Source organism: Lissotriton helveticus, chromosome 6 (assembly GCF_964261635.1).
Source record: "Lissotriton helveticus chromosome 6, aLisHel1.1, whole genome shotgun sequence".
Taxonomy (NCBI): Eukaryota; Metazoa; Chordata; class Amphibia; order Caudata; family Salamandridae; genus Lissotriton; species Lissotriton helveticus.
Window position 1 is genome coordinate 1,965,242,904 of NC_136067.1, and position 16,324 is coordinate 1,965,259,227.

The following is a 16,324-nucleotide window of genomic DNA, read 5'->3' on the forward strand; positions in this document are numbered from 1 at the left end:
CCCCCGCATTTGCATCAGCCATTGCAGGGGTCGGTGGTCTGTTTGCACCCAGAAGTGGGTGCCGAAGAGGTAGGGCCGGAGCTTCTTGAGTGCCCAGACTACGGCGAAGGCCTCCCTCTCAATGGTGCTCCAGCGCTGTTCTCGGGGCAGCAGGCGTCTGCTGATGTAGGCCACTGGTTGGTCGACCCCTTCAGCGTTGAGTTGGGAGAGGACGGCCCCCACACCATGATCGGAGGCGTCCGTCTGCACAATGAATTCCCGGCTGTAGTCGGGAGCCTGGAGCACGGGGGCCGTGCACATGGCGGCCTTCAGTCTCTCGAAGGCCGATTGGCAGTCCGGGGTCCAGTTGACGGTTTTGGGGCCCTTCTTGGAGGTGAGCTCTGTGAGGGGCCCCATGATGCTGCCATAGTCCTTCACGAACCGCCGGTAGTATCCGGTGAGCCCCAGGAAGGCCCGGACCTCCGTTTGGGTCGTAGGGGGTCGCCAGGCCTGGATGGCAGCAATCTTGAGTTGGAGAGGGGCCACCAGCCCGCTTCCCACTTGGTGTCCCAGGTAGGTCACGGACCCTTGGCCAACCTGGCACTTGCTGGCCTTGATGGTGAGCCCGGCTTGCTGGAGGGCGTGTAGAACCTCCCGCAGGTGGCGGAGGTGGTCGGTCCACTGGTGGCTGTACAGAGCAATGTCGTCCAGGTAGGCGGCGCTGAAGTCTTCCAGGCCCGCCAGTACCTGGTTTACCAGCCGTTGGAACGTTGCCGGGGCGTTTTTCATGCCGAAGGGCATTACTTTAAAGTGGTAGTGCCCGTCCGGGGTAGAGAAGGCGGAACGTTCTTGGGCCCTAGGGGTGAGGGCGATCTGCCAGTAGCCCGCTGTTAGGTCGAAGATGCTCAGGTAGCGGGCGGCCCCCATCCGGTCAATTAGCTCATCTGCCCGGGGGATGGGATGAGCGTCGGTCCTGGTAACTGCATTCAGCCCCCGATAGTCCACGCAGAACCGGAGCTCAGGGGCAACGCCCGGGGCGGCTGCTTTGGGAACCAGGACGACTGGGCTCGCCCAGGGGCGGTCTGAGGGTTCGATCACTCCCAGGGTCAGCATTTTGGACACCTCGGTCTGGATGCAGTTGCGCACCCGATCGGGTACGCGGTACGCCCGGTGTCGAATAGGAGGGCTGTCCCCGGTGTCCACATCGTGAAGGCACCAGGGGGTGACTCCGGGGGTGAGGGAGAACAGGGAGGCGAACCGCCTCAGGAGCGTTTGGCAGTCTTGGCGTTGCTCCGGGGACAGGGCCTCGGAGAGCTGGACCCCTTCCACTGAGCCATCCCGTTCGAGGACCCTCAGTAAGTCCGGAAGGGGTTCGGAGTCTTCTTCTGTCCTGTTAGACGGGGACCCTGAGGGTCGGCCGGATACTGCGGGAGAGATCCCCGAGGGGGACCGTCTCCGGCGATCGTACAGACAAGTTACCTCCCTCCCCACAAACAGGCACCACACCAGGTCGAGTTCAATACTTTATATAAGGTTCGTAAGGCAAGGATATCAGCGATACAGGATATCTCGGACCCGGGGGTCCTCTCACTTCTAGTCTCTGTAGGGAAAGGGGGTAGCGGGACAGTCTTGGTACCGGATCGGTACAGGTAGTGGTAAGAGGCGAGCTCACAATCCTCGAGCTGGAGTGTCTGTGGATCGGGCCGCGGCAGCGCCAGCAGGCCAAGATGATAGTCTCATAAGGCAGAGGGCCGCGGCAGCGCCAGCAGGCCGAGTCGATGGTTTCACGAGGCAGAGGGCCGCGGCAGCGCCAGCAGGCCAAGACGATGGTTTCACGAGGCAGAGGGCCGCGGCAGCGCCAGCAGGCCAAGACGATGGTTTCACGAGGCAGAGGGCCGCGGCAGCGCCAGCAGGCCAAGACGATGGTTTCACGAGGCAGAGGGCCGCGGCAGCGCCAGCAGGCCAAGACGATGGTTTCACGAGGCAGAGGGCCGCGGCAGCGCCAGCAGGCCAGTCACAGATGAGTTCTTCTCGGGTCTCTCGACTCCAGGATACAACTGGCTTCCTGGTCTGGCCCTGCCCCAGTTATAGGTCTGGTCCCCTTTGATGTCCGGACCCTCGCGCCTGGGGGGCCGGGAGGTCCGGGATGAGGGAGTCCAGACACCCAGCAGGGGGGTGGAGCCAGCGCCCAGGGCGGCCTGGGGTGATCGACACCTGGCGGAGGAGAGCCGTTGACGATTCTCTTCTCCCATTGACTCGCCAAGTGGTCACTCTGCCTCCTGGGGGGAGGTTGGTGCCTCGATGTCGGGCCCGGCCGGGCCCAGGGTGAGGGTCGAGTTGAGGCCACGCGGCCTCGTGCTGCAGTGCCCCAAGATGGCGGCTGGGCCGAGGCCGTGGTGTGGATGGTGACCCGGGCCAGCTGGGTCCGGAGCTGGTGTCTTGTGGGTGAGGGATTGCAGTGTACTTCGGGTGGTCGTCGGGGACTCTGGCTGGGGATGCAGGGGGAGCCAGGGTCCAGGTCCCATTGCGGGGAGGGGGGGCAGCCCGACCATGCGGCCTGTCCAACATGCGTCCCCCCCAGCTGAAGGCGGGGAGAGTCAGCCATCTTCCTGGGGACTCTCCTCGCTGAGGCGGAAAAAGCGTGACAGGCCGTCGGCGTTGGCGTGGTCCTGGCCTGGACGATGTTCTACCGTGAAGTCCATCCCCTGCAGGGAGATGGACCAGCGCAACAGCTTCGGGTTCTCCCCCCGCATTTGCATCAGCCATTGCAGGGGTCGGTGGTCTGTTTGCACCCGGAAGTGGGTGCCGAAGAGGTAGGGCCGGAGCTTCTTGAGTGCCCAGACTACGGCGAAGGCCTCCCTCTCAATGGTGCTCCAGCGCTGTTCTCGGGGCAGCAGGCGTCTGCTGATGTAGGCCACTGGTTGGTCGACCCCTTCAGCGTTGAGTTGGGAGAGGACGGCCCCCACACCATGATCGGAGGCGTCCGTCTGCACAATGAATTCCCGGCTGTAGTCGGGAGCCTGGAGCACGGGGGCCGTGCACATGGCGGCCTTCAGTCTCTCGAAGGCCGATTGGCAGTCCGGGGTCCAGTTGACGGTTTTGGGGCCCTTCTTGGAGGTGAGCTCTGTGAGGGGCCCCATGATGCTGCCATAGTCCTTCACGAACCGCCGGTAGTATCCGGTGAGCCCCAGGAAGGCCCGGACCTCCGTTTGGGTCGTAGGGGGTCGCCAGGCCTGGATGGCAGCAATCTTGAGTTGGAGAGGGGCCACCAGCCCGCTTCCCACTTGGTGTCCCAGGTAGGTCACGGACCCTTGGCCAACCTGGCACTTGCTGGCCTTGATGGTGAGCCCGGCTTGCTGGAGGGCGTGTAGAACCTCCCGCAGGTGGCGGAGGTGGTCGGTCCACTGGTGGCTGTACACAGCAATGTCGTCCAGGTAGGCGGCGCTGAAGTCTTCCAGGCCCGCCAGTACCTGGTTTACCAGCCGTTGGAACGTTGCCGGGGCGTTTTTCATGCCGAAGGGCATTACTTTAAAGTGGTAGTGCCCGTCCGGGGTAGAGAAGGCGGAACGTTCTTGGGCCCTAGGGGTGAGGGCGATCTGCCAGTAGCCCGCTGTTAGGTCGAAGATGCTCAGGTAGCGGGCGGCCCCCATCCGGTCAATTAGCTCATCTGCCCGGGGGATGGGATGAGCGTCGGTCCTGGTAACTGCATTCAGCCCCCGATAGTCCACGCAGAACCGGAGCTCAGGGGCAACGCCCGGGGCGGCTGCTTTGGGAACCAGGACGACTGGGCTCGCCCAGGGGCTGTCTGAGGGTTCGATCACTCCCAGGGTCAGCATTTTGGACACCTCGGTCTGGATGCAGTTGCGCACCCGATCGGGTACGCGGTACGCCCGGTGTCGAATAGGAGGGCTGTCCCCGGTGTCCACATCGTGAAGGCACCAGGGGGTGACTCCGGGGGTGAGGGAGAACAGGGAGGCGAACCGCCTCAGGAGCGTTTGGCAGTCTTGGCGTTGCTCCGGGGACAGGGCCTCGGAGAGCTGGACCCCTTCCACTGAGCCATCCCGTTCGAGGACCTTCAGTAAGTCCGGAAGGGGTTCGGAGTCTTCTTCTGTCCCATTATCGGTAGCCATCAGGAGGCTGAGTTCGGATCGCACAAAATGGGGTTTGAGCCTGTTGGCATGGAGGACCCGTAGGGGGTTCCGGGCAGTCTCCATGTCGATTAAATAGGTGACGGGCCCTTTGCGTTCGATCACCTTGAAGGGCCCGGACCATCTGTCTTGGAGTGCACAGGGTTCAACCGGGGACATCACCCAGACCTGTTGTCCTGGTTCGAACTCAATGGAGGACGTGTGCTGATCGTACCACCTCTTCATGTCCTCCTGACTGGCCTCGAGATTGGCTTTGGCGGTGTCTCGGAACCGCCGGGTCTGGTTGCGGAGAGCCAGGAGGTACCTGTAGATGTCCGGGGGAGTTTTCTGGGGGGGCTGCTCCCAACCTTCCTTGACTAGGCTGAGGGGGCCCCGGACGGGGTGCCCGTACAGGAGTTCAAATGGGCTGAAACCGAGGGATTTCTGCGGGACCTCCCGATAGGCAAACAGGAGGCATGGAAGTAGCACGTCCCACTGGCGTCGAAGGGGTTCTTCTAGGCCCATAATCATTCCTTTGAGGGTGCGGTTGAACCTCTCAACCAGTCCGTTTCCTTGCGGGTGATAGGGGGTCGTGAATTTGTAGGTGACCCCGCATTGTTGCCAGAGAGACTTCATATATTTGGAGATAAAGTTCGTGCCCCTGTCACTGACGACCTCCCGGGGGAACCCCACCCGGGAGAAGATCCCCATCAGAGCTCGGCCCACCACGGGGGCCGTCACAGTCCGAAGAGGGATGGCCTCGGGGTAGCGGGTGGCGTGGTCTACTAGGACCAGGATGAACCGGTGTCCTTGGGCTGTTCGAGGGTCGAGGGGCCCCACGATGTCTATTCCCACTCGTTCAAACGGGGTGGTGACGACCGGAAAGGGTTGTAAAGGTGCTTTGATTTTTCGGCCACTTTTTCCGCTGGCCTGGCAGGTGGGGCAGGCCTTGCAGTGGTTGGTGACATCCTTTCGCATTTGGGGCCAGAAAAAATGGGTCACCAGGCGGTCGTAGGTTTTATCCTGTCCCAGGTGTCCGGCAAGGGGGACATCGTGGGCTAAGTGCAGGAGGAAGTCTCGGAAGCGAAGGGGCACCACCAGCACCCGACTGGCTCCTAGTTCTGCAATTTTCTGCTCGCTGTAGAGCAGGTCTTGGTCCCAGTAGATCCAGTGGGCCCCCGAGGTATCCCCTGTGCCCTGGGCCAGGGCTTGCTGCCGGAGTCCTTCGAGAGAGGGACAGGTTTTCTGTTCGGCCCGGAATTGTTCCTGAGTGGGGCCTCCCTCCTGACGCCATTGTGCCAGGTCAGGGACGTCCCGAAGCTGGTCGGATCCTTCTTCTGTTTGGGTCGAGGGACTGGCTTCTGGGGCGGCCTCCTCTGGGATGAGCGTGGGAGGAGGTTCCGGCCACTCGGGCTCTTCTAGACTGGGGACCGCGCGGCCGGTCATGGACCGGGTCGTGACGCAGACCCATTCGGGGAGGCCGAGCATCCCCAGGTGTTCCCTCCGTTCGACAGCTGCCCAGGGAGAGCTTTCGAGGTCGTTTCCTAGGAGGCAATCCACGGGGGCATCATCGCGGACAGTCACCTTTAACATCCCCGTTACTCCTCCCCACTCGAAGGGGACGCAAGCCATGTGGCACAGGCTTTCGGAATTGTCTGCTGAGCGGACAGGGCAGAGAATGTTCGGCAGGATTTGGTCTGGAGTGACGAGATGGCGTCGGACCGCCGTTACACTGGCCCCGGTGTCGCGGAGGGCTCCCGCCCGGCGGCCATTAATGTTGACCCATTGACTGTACTTCTGCGTGTTGGCGGGAAGGGGGGCCCGCGGAATCATCTCTCTCTCCCCTAAGCAGGCCAGTGCCATGGCGGCGGGGGCCCATTCAGAGGGGTCGGTCTCGTACTCTTCTTGGTCTTCCGGGACTAGTTCTTCCCCTAGGGCGGCCGCTGCGACCTGGCGGGGGGTAGTGTTCGGATTCTTTGGGCAGTTGGGATCACTGGCGTAGTGGCCGGGTCGCAGGCATCTGTGGCACATAACGTGGGTCCGAAAACCGGCCCGGATGGCAGGGCTTCCTCGGCCGACCGGGGTCGAGGGGCTCCTGGGGGGTGACGAGGGGCCGGGGTCTCTCCCCCGACTCTGGCCTCCTCCTCCTCCTCGGGGGCGATGGGGCCCTGGGTACAGTCTGGATGATTCGCTGGGTCCGTTCCGGCCAACTCGGGTGCTTTCCCACCGGTCGGCTTCGGCGGCGAGTTGTCGAGGTTCGGTTAGCTTACTGTCCAAGAGGTGTTGGCGGAGCTCCACGAAGCAGTTGTTCGACAGGTGCTCCCATACGATAAGGTCAAAGAGTTGTTCGTAGGTGGTCACTTTGTTGCCCTTGATCCACCCCTCGAAGGCTCGGCTAAAGAAGTTCACGTACTCCACCCAGGTTGTACCCGGAATCCGTTTGCAGTCGCGGAACCGTTGGCGGTACATCTCAGGTGTGAGCCCGTATCGAGTGAGGAGGGCGGCCTTCATGTGGTCGTAGGATGTCATCAGCTGGTCCGGGAGTTGCAGCAGGGCGTCCCGCCCTTCGTTGACAAACCTCCCCCATAATCCAGCTCCCCAGTCGCTTCGGGGAATCCGGTGGGAGGTCATTGCCACCTCATAGGCTTTAAACCACTGCTGTATATCATCGTTCTTGTGGTATTCCCGGATGACATCTTTGGGGATGTGAACCTTGGGCTCGGTAGAGGCAGGCAGGGTCGGTCGTTCAGGGAGCCCGAGGTCTTTATTCTGTTTCTGGATCTCCAGTTCTTTGAGATTGCGCTCATGTTCGTACGCTAGTTTCTTTTCCTCTAGCTCTCTCTGTTTTTGCTTCTCTTCTCGCTCCTCTCGGAGCCGTAAGTGTTCCAGAGTTATTTTTTGTTCCGCCAGCTTGAGTTCCCCATCCAAGCGAAGTCGGGCTAGTTCTAACTCGTGGAGTCTGCTTTTTTCTCTTTCTCGGATCTCTTCCAGGGAGAGACCCGCTCTTCTTTCTTCAGTTGGTGCGGGGCTCGTCTCGGTTGTTTGTGTTCGGGGTACGGCCGTACCCGTTTCCGCCCAAGCTTCTAGGGCTCGTTTGAAGTCTTCCTTTGTGCTCAGACCTGTGGTTGGGAGACCAAGTTCTATGCAATATTGCTTCAGTTCTCGGTGGTTGTAGTCTTCCAATTTTTCCATCTGGAATTTCTCCGTTGTTCCGCTCTCTGTTGTCATGGTGGTCGTGTGCCGTGGGTCGAGTGACTTTCTGTACGATTATGCGTAGGTTCGGATCCCGTCGCTGGCCACCAATGTTAGACGGGGACCCTGAGGGTCGGCCGGATACTGCGGGAGAGATCCCCGAGGGGGACCGTCTCCGGCGATCGTACAGACAAGTTACCTCCCTCCCCACAAACAGGCACCACACCAGGTCGAGTTCAATACTTTATATAAGGTTCGTAAGGCAAGGATATCAGCGATACAGGATATCTCGGACCCGGGGGTCCTCTCACTTCTAGTCTCTGTAGGGAAAGGGGGTAGCGGGACAGTCTTGGTACCGGATCGGTACAGGTAGTGGTAAGAGGCGAGCTCACAATCCTTGTTAGACGGGGACCCTGAGGGTCGGCCGGATACTGAGGGAGAGATCCCCGAGGGGGACCGTCTCCGGCGATCGTACAGACAAGTACCCTCCCTCCCCACAAACAGGCACCACACCAAGTCGAGTTCAAGGCTTTATATAAGGTTCTTAAGGCAAGGATATCAGCGATACAGGATAACTTGGACCCGGGGGTCCTCTCACTTCTAGTCTCTGTAGGGAAAGGGGGTAGCGGGACAGTCTTAGTACCGGATCGGTACAGGTGGTGGTAAAAGGCGAGCTCACAATCCTCGAGCTGGAGGGTCTGTGGATCGGGCCGCGGCAGCGCCAGCAGGCCAAGGTGATAGTCTCATAAAGCAGAGGGCCGCGGCAGCGCCAGCAGGCCAAGTCGATGGTTTCACGAGGCAGAGGGCCGCGGCAGCGCCAGCAGGCCAAGATGGTTTCACGAGGCAGAGGGCCGCGGCAGCGCCAGCAGGCCAAGACGATGGTTTCACGAGGCAGAGGGCCGCGGCAGCGCCAGCAGGCCAAGACGATGGTTTCACGAGGCAGAGGGCCGCGGCAGCGCCAGCAGGCCAAGACGATGGTTTCACGAGGCAGAGGGCCGCGGCAGCGCCAGCAGGCCAAGACGATGGTTTCACGAGGCAGAGGGCCGCGGCAGCGCCAGCAGGCCAAGTCACGGATGAGTTCTTCTCGGGTCTCTCGACTCCAGGATACAACTGCCTTCCTGGTCTGGTCCTGCCCCAGTTATAGGTCTGGTCCCCTTTGATGTCCGGACCCTCGCGCCTGGGGGCCGGGAGGTCCGGGATGAGGGAGTCCAGACACCCAGCAGGGGGGTGGAGCCAGCGCCCAGGCGGCCTGGGGTGATCGACACCTGGCGGAGGAGAGCCGTTGACGATTCCTTCTCCCATTGACTCGCCAAGTGGTCACTCTGCCTCCTGGGGGGAGGTTGGTGCCTCGATGTCGGGCCCGGCCGGGCCCAGGGTGAGGGTCGAGTTGAGGCCACGCGGCCTCGTGCTGCAGTGCCCCAAGATGGCGGCCGGGTCGATGTCGTGGGGTAGATGGTGGCCCGGGCCAGCTGGGTCCGGAGCTGGTGTCTTGTAGTGGAGGGATTGCAGGGTACTTCGGGTGGTCGTTGGTGGACTCTGGCTGGGGATGCAGGGAGAGCCAGGGTCCTGGTCCCATTGCGGGGAGGGGGTACAGCTCGAACATGCGGCCTGTCCAACATGCGTCCCCCCCAGCTGAAGGCGGGGAGAGTCAGCCATCTTCCTGGGGACTCTCCTCGCTGAGGCGGAAAAAGCGTGACAGGCCGTCGGCGTTGGCGTGGTCCTGGCCTGGACGATGTTCCACCGTGAAGTCCATCCCCTGCAGGGAGATGGACCAGCGCAACAGCTTCGGGTTCTCCCCCCGCATTTGCATCAGCCATTGCAGGGGTCGGTGGTCTGTTTGCACCCGGAAGTGGGTGCCGAAGAGGTATGGCCGGAGCTTCTTGAGTGCCCAGACTACGGCGAAGGCCTCCCTCTCAATGGTGCTCCAGCGCTGTTCTCGGGGCAAGAGGCGTCTGCTGATGAAGACCACCGGATGGTCGACCCCTTCGGCGTTGAGTTGGGAGAGGACGGCCCCCACACCATGATCGGAGGCGTCCGTCTGCACAATGAATTCCCGGCTGTAGTCGGGAGCCTGGAGCACGGGGGCCGTGCACATGGCGGTCTTTAGCTTCTCGAAGGCTGATTGGCAGCCCGGGGTCCAGTTGACGGTTTTGGGGCTCTTCTTGGAGGTGAGCTCTGTGAGGGGCCCCACGATGCTGCCATAGTCCTTCACGAACCGCCGGTAGTATCCGGTGAGCCCCAGGAAGGCCCGGACCTCCGTTTGGCTCGTAGGGGGTTGCCAGGCCTGGATGGCAGCAATCTTGAGTTGGAGAGGGGCCACCAGCCCGCTTCCCACTTGGTGTCCCAGGTAGGTCACGGACCCTTGGCCAACTTGGCACTTGCTGGCCTTGATGGTGAGCCCGGCTTGTTGGAGGGCGAGTAGAACCTCCCGCAGGTGGCGGAGGTGGTCGGTCCACTGGTGGCTGTACACAGCAATGTCGTCCAGGTAGGCGGCGCTGAAGTCTTCCAGGCCCGCCAGTACCTGGTTTACCAGCCGTTGGAACGTTGCCGGGGCGTTTTTCATGCCGAAGGGCATGACTTTAAAGTGGTAGTGCCCGTCTGGGGTAGAGAAGGCGGATCGTTCTTGGGCCCTAGGGGTGAGGCCGATCTGCCAGTAGCCCGCTGTTAAGTCGAAGATGCTCAGGTAGCGGGCGGCCCCCATCCGGTCAATTAGCTCGTCTGCCCGGGGGATTGGATGAGCGTCGGTCCGGGTAACTGCATTCAGCCCTCGATAGTCCACGCAGAACCGGAGCTCAGGGGCAACGCCCGGGGCAGCTGCCTTGGGAACCAGGACGACTGGGCTCGCCCAGGGACTGTCTGAGGGTTCGATCACTCCTAGGGTCAGCATCTTGGACACCTCGGTCTGGATGCAGGCTCGTACCCGGTCTGGTACGCGGTATGCTCGGTGTCGAATAGGAGGGCTGTCCCCGGTGTCCACATCGTGGAGGCACCAGGGGGTGACTCCGGGGGTGAGGGAGAACAGGGAGGCGAACTGCCTCAGGAGCGTTTGGCAGTCTTGGCGTTGCTCCGGGGACAGGGCCTCGGAGAGCTGGACCCCTTCCACTGAGCCATCCTGCTCGAAGGCCCTCAGTAAGTCCGGAAGGGGTTCGGAGTCTTCTTCTGTCCCAGTCTCGGTAGCCATTAGGAGGCTGAGTTCGGATCGCACAAAATGGGGTTTGAGCCTGTTGGCATGGAGGACCCGTAGGGGGTTCCGGGCAGTCTCCATGTCGATTAAATAGGTGACGGGCCCCTTGCGTTCGATTACCTTGAAGGGCCCGGACCATCTGTCTTGGAGGGCACAGGGCTCAACCGGGGACATCACCCAGACCTGTTGTCCAGGTTCGAACTCAATGGAGGACGTGTGCTGATCGTACCACCTCTTCATGTCCTCCTGACTGGCCTCGAGGTTGGCTTTGGCGGTGTCTCGGAACCGCCGGGTCTGGTTGCGGAGAGCCAGGAGATACCGGTAGATGTCCGGGGGAGTTTTCTGGGGAGGCTGCTCCCAACCTTCCTTGACTAGGCTGAGGGGGCCCCGGACGGGGTGTCCGTACAGTAGTTCAAAGGGGCTGAAGCCGAGGGACTTCTGCGGGACCTCCCGATAGGCAAACAGGAGGCATGGCAGCAGTACGTCCCACTGGCGTCGAAGGGGTTCTTCTAGACCCATAATCATCCCCTTGAGGGTGCGGTTGAATCTCTCGACCAGTCCGTTTCCTTGCGGGTGATAGGGGGTCGTGAATTTGTAGGTGACCCCGCATTGCTGCCAGAGGGACTTCATATATCTGGAGATAAAGTTCGTGCCCCTGTCACTGACGACCTCCCGGGGGAACCCCACCCGGGAGAAGATCCCCATCAGGGCCCGGCCCACCACGGGGGCCGTCACAGTCCGAAGAGGGATGGCCTCGGGATAGCGGGTGGCGTGGTCTACCAGGACCAGGATGAACCGGTGTCCTTGGGCTGTTCGAGGGTCGAGGGGCCCCACAATGTCTATTCCCACTCGTTCAAACGGGGTGGTGACGACAGGAAAGGGTTGTAATGGTGCTTTGATTTTTCGGCCACTTTTTCCGCTGGCCTGGCAGGTGGGGCAGGCCTTGCAGTGGTTGGTGACATCCTTCCGCATGTGGGGCCAGAAAAAATGGGTCACCAGGCGGTCGTAGGTTTTATCCTGCCCCAGGTGTCCGGCAAGGGGGACATCGTGGGCTAAGTTCAGGAGGAAGTCTCGGAAGCGAAGGGGCACCACCAGCACCCGACTGGTCCCTAGTTCTGCAATTTTCTGCTCGCTGTAGAGCAGGTCTTGGTCCCAGTAGATCCAGTGGGCCCCCGAGGTATCCCCGGTGCTCTGGGCCAGGGCTTGCTGCCGGAGTCCTTCGAGAGAAGGACAGGTTTGTTGCTCGGCCCGGAATTGTTCCTGCGTGGGGCCTCCCTCCTGCCGCCATTGTGCCAGGTCAGGGACGTCCCGAAGCTGGTCGGGTCCTTCTTCGGTTTGGGTCAAGGGAATGGCTTCTGGGGCGGCCTCCTCTGGGATGAGCGCGGGAGGAGGTTCTGGCCACTCGGGCTCTTCTGGGCTGGGGACCGCGCGGGCGGTCATGGACCGGGTCGTGACGCAGACCCATTCGGGGAGGCCAAGCATCCCCAGGTGCTCCCTCCGTTCGACAGCTGCCCAGGGAGAGCTTTCAAGGTCGTTTCCTAGGAGGCAGTCCACGGGGGCATCATCGCGGACAGTTACTTTTAACATCCCTGTTACTCCTCCCCACTCGAAGGGGACGCAGGCCATGTGGCATAGGCTTTCGGAGTTGTCGGCTGATCGAACAGGGCAAAGAATGTTCGGCAAGATTTGGTCTGGAGTGACGAGGTGGCGTCGGACCGCCGTTACACTGGCCCCGGTGTCGCGGAGGGCTTCCGCCCGGCGGCCATTGATGTTGACCCATTGACCGTACTTCTGTGTGTTGGCGGGAAGGGGGGCCCGCGGAATCATGTCTCTCTCCCCTAAGCAGACCAGTGCCATGGCGGCGGGTGCCCATTCAGAGGGATCGGTCTCGTACTCCTCTTGGTCTTCCGGGATTATTTCTTCCCCTAGGGCCGCCGCTGCAACTTGGCGGGGAGTAGTGTTCGGATTCTTTGGGCAGTTGGGATCACTGGCGTAGTGGCCGGGTCGCTGGCACCTGTGGCACGTAATGTTGGCCCGGAAACCGGCCCGGACGGCAGGGCTTCCCCGGCCAACCGGGGTCGAGGGGTTTCTGGGGGGTGACGAGGGGCCGGGGTCTCTCCCCCGACCCTGACTTCCTCCTCCCCCTCGGGGGCGATACGATCTGGATACTTCGCTGGGTGCGCCCCGGCCAACTCGGGTGCTTTCCCACCGGTCGGCTTCGGCGGCGAGTTGTCGAGGGTCGGTTAGCTTGCTGTCCAGGAGGTGTTGCCGGAGCTCCACGAAGCAGTTGTTCGACAGGTGTTCCCATACGATAAGGTCAAAGAGTTGGTCGTAGGTGGTTACTTTGTTGCCCTTGATCCACCCCTCGAAGGCTCGGCTAAAAAAGTTCACGTACTCCACCCAAGTTGTACCCGGAATCCGTTTGCAGTCGCGGAACCGTTGGCGGTACATCTCAGGCGTGAGCCCGTATCGAGTGAGGAGGGCGGCCTTCATGTGGTCGTAGGAGGTCATCAGCTGGTCCGGGAGTTGCAGCAGGGCGTCCCGCCCTTCGTTGACAAACCTCCCCCATAATCCGGCTCCCCAATCGCTTCGGGGAATCCGGTGGGAGGTCATTGCCACCTCATAGGCTTTAAACCACTGCTGGATATCATCGTTCTTGTGGTATTCCCGGATGACATCTTTGGGGATGTGAACCTTGGGTTCGGTCGAGGCAGACGGGGTCGGTCGTTCGGGGAGCCCGAGGTCTTTATTCTGTTTCTGAATCTCCAGTGCTTTGAGATTGCGCTCATGTTCGTATTCTAGTCTCTTTTCCTCTAGCTCCCTCTGTCTTTGCTTGTCTTCCCGCTCTTCCCTGAGTCGTAAGTGTTCCAGGGTTATTTTTTGTTCTGCCAGCTTGAGTTCCCCATCCAAGCGAAGTCGGGCAAGTTCTAATTCGTGGAGTCTGGTTTTTTCTCTTTCTCGGATCTCTTCCAGGGAGAGATCCGTTCTTTCTTTAGTTGGTGCGGGGCTCGTTTCGGTTGTTTGTGTTCGGGGTACGGCCGTACCCGTTTCTGCCCAAGCTTCTAGGGCTCGTTTGAAGTCTTCCTTTGTGCTAAGACCTGTGGTTGGAAGTCCAAGTTCTATGCAATATTGCTTCAGTTCCCGGTGGTTGTAGTCTTCCAATTTTTCCATCTGAAATTTTTCCGTTGTTCCGCTCTCTACTGACATGGTTGTTGTGTGTGGTGGGGCGAGTGACTTTCTGTACGATTATGCGTAGGTTCGGATCCCGTCGCTGGCCACCAATGTTAGACGGGGACCCTGAGGGTCGGCCGGATACCGAGGGAGAGATCCCCGAGGGGGACCGTCTCCGGCGATCGTACAGACAAGTACCCTCCCTCCCCACAAATAGGCACCACACCAAGTCGAGTTCAAGGCTTTATATAAGGTTCTTAAGGCAAGGATATCAGCGATACAGGATAACTTGGACCCGGGGGTCCTCTCACTTCTAGTCTCTGTAGGGAAAGGGGGTAGCGGGACAGTCTTAGTACCGGATCGGTACAGGTGGTGGTAAAAGGCGAGCTCACAATCCTCGAGCTGGAGGGTCTGTGGATCGGGCCGCGGCAGCGCCAGCAGGCCAAGGTGATAGTCTCATAAAGCAGAGGGCCGCGGCAGCGCCAGCAGGCCAAGTCGATGGTTTCACGAGGCAGAGGGCCGCGGCAGCGCCAGCAGGCCAAGATGGTTTCACGAGGCAGAGGGCCGCGGCAGCGCCAGCAGGCCAAGACGATGGTTTCACGAGGCAGAGGGCCGCGGCAGCGCCAGCAGGCCAAGACGATGGTTTCACGAGGCAGAGGGCCGCGGCAGCGCCAGCAGGCCAAGACGATGGTTTCACGAGGCAGAGGGCCGCGGCAGCGCCAGCAGGCCAAGACGATGGTTTCACGAGGCAGAGGGCCGCGGCAGCGCCAGCAGGCCAAGACGATGGTTTCACGAGGCAGAGGGCCGCGGCAGCGCCAGCAGGCCAAGACGATGGTTTCACGAGGCAGAGTGCCGCGGCAGCGCCAGCAGGCCAAGTCACGGATGAGTTCTTCTCGGGTCTCTCGACTCCAGGATACAACTGCCTTCCTGGTCTGGTCCTGCCCCAGTTATAGGTCTGGTCCCCTTTGATGTCCGGACCCTCGCGCCTGGGGGCCGGGAGGTCCGGGATGAGGGAGTCCAGACACCCAGCAGGGGGGTGGAGCCAGCGCCCAGGCGGCCTGGGGTGATCGACACCTGGCGGAGGAGAGCCGTTGACGATTCCTTCTCCCATTGACTCGCCAAGTGGTCACTCTGCCTCCTGGGGGGAGGTTGGTGCCTCGATGTCGGGCCCGGCCGGGCCCAGGGTGAGGGTCGAGTTGAGGCCACGCGGCCTCGTGCTGCAGTGCCCCAAGATGGCGGCCGGGTCGATGTCGTGGGGTAGATGGTGGCCCGGGCCAGCTGGGTCCGGAGCTGGTGTCTTGTAGTGGAGGGATTGCAGGGTACTTCGGGTGGTCGTTGGTGGACTCTGGCTGGGGATGCAGGGAGAGCCAGGGTCCTGGTCCCATTGCGGGGAGGGGGTACAGCTCGAACATGCGGCCTGTCCAACAATCCTCGAGCTGGAGTGTCTGTGGATCGGGCCGCGGCAGCGCCAGCAGGCCAAGATGATAGTCTCATAAGGCAGAGGGCCGCGGCAGCGCCAGCAGGCCGAGTCGATGGTTTCACGAGGCAGAGGGCCGCGGCAGCGCCAGCAGGCCAAGACGATGGTTTCACGAGGCAGAGGGCCGCGGCAGCGCCAGCAGACCAAGACGATGGTTTCACGAGGCAGAGGGCCGCGGCAGCGCCAGCAGGCCAAGACGATGGTTTCACGAGGCAGAGGGCCGCGGCAGCGCCAGCAGGCCAAGACGATGGTTTCACGAGGCAGAGGGCCGCGGCAGCGCCAGCAGGCCAGTCACAGATGAGTTCTTCTCGGGTCTCTCGACTCCAGGATACAACTGGCTTCCTGGTCTGGCCCTGCCCCAGTTATAGGTCTGGTCCCCTTTGATGTCCGGACCCTCGCGCCTGGGGGGCCGGGAGGTCCGGGATGAGGGAGTCCAGACACCCAGCAGGGGGGTGGAGCCAGCGCCCAGGGCGGCCTGGGGTGATCGACACCTGGCGGAGGAGAGCCGTTGACGATTCTCTTCTCCCATTGACTCGCCAAGTGGTCACTCTGCCTCCTGGGGGGAGGTTGGTGCCTCGATGTCGGGCCCGGCCGGGCCCAGGGTGAGGGTCGAGTTGAGGCCACGCGGCCTCGTGCTGCAGTGCCCCAAGATGGCGGCTGGGCCGAGGCCGTGGTGTGGATGGTGACCCGGGCCAGCTGGGTCCGGAGCTGGTGTCTTGTGGGTGAGGGATTGCAGTGTACTTCGGGTGGTCGTCGGGGACTCTGGCTGGGGATGCAGGGGGAGCCAGGGTCCAGGTCCCATTGCGGGGAGGGGGGGCAGCCCGACCATGCGGCCTGTCCAACATGTACCATTATCGGTAGCCATCAGGAGGCTGAGTTCGGATCGCACAAAATGGGGTTTGAGCCTGTTGGCATGGAGGACCCGTAGGGGGTTCCGGGCAGTCTCCATGTCGATTAAATAGGTGACGGGCCCCTTGCGTTCGATCACCTTGAAGGGCCCGGACCATCTGTCTTGGAGTGCACAGGGTTCAACCGGGGACATCACCCAGACCTGTTGTCCTGGTTCGAACTCAATGGAGGACGTGTGCTGATCGTACCACCTCTTCATGTCCTCCTGACTGGCCTCGAGATTGGCTTTGGCGGTGTCTCGGAACCGCCGGGTCTGGTTGCGGAGAGCCAGGAGGTACCTGTAGA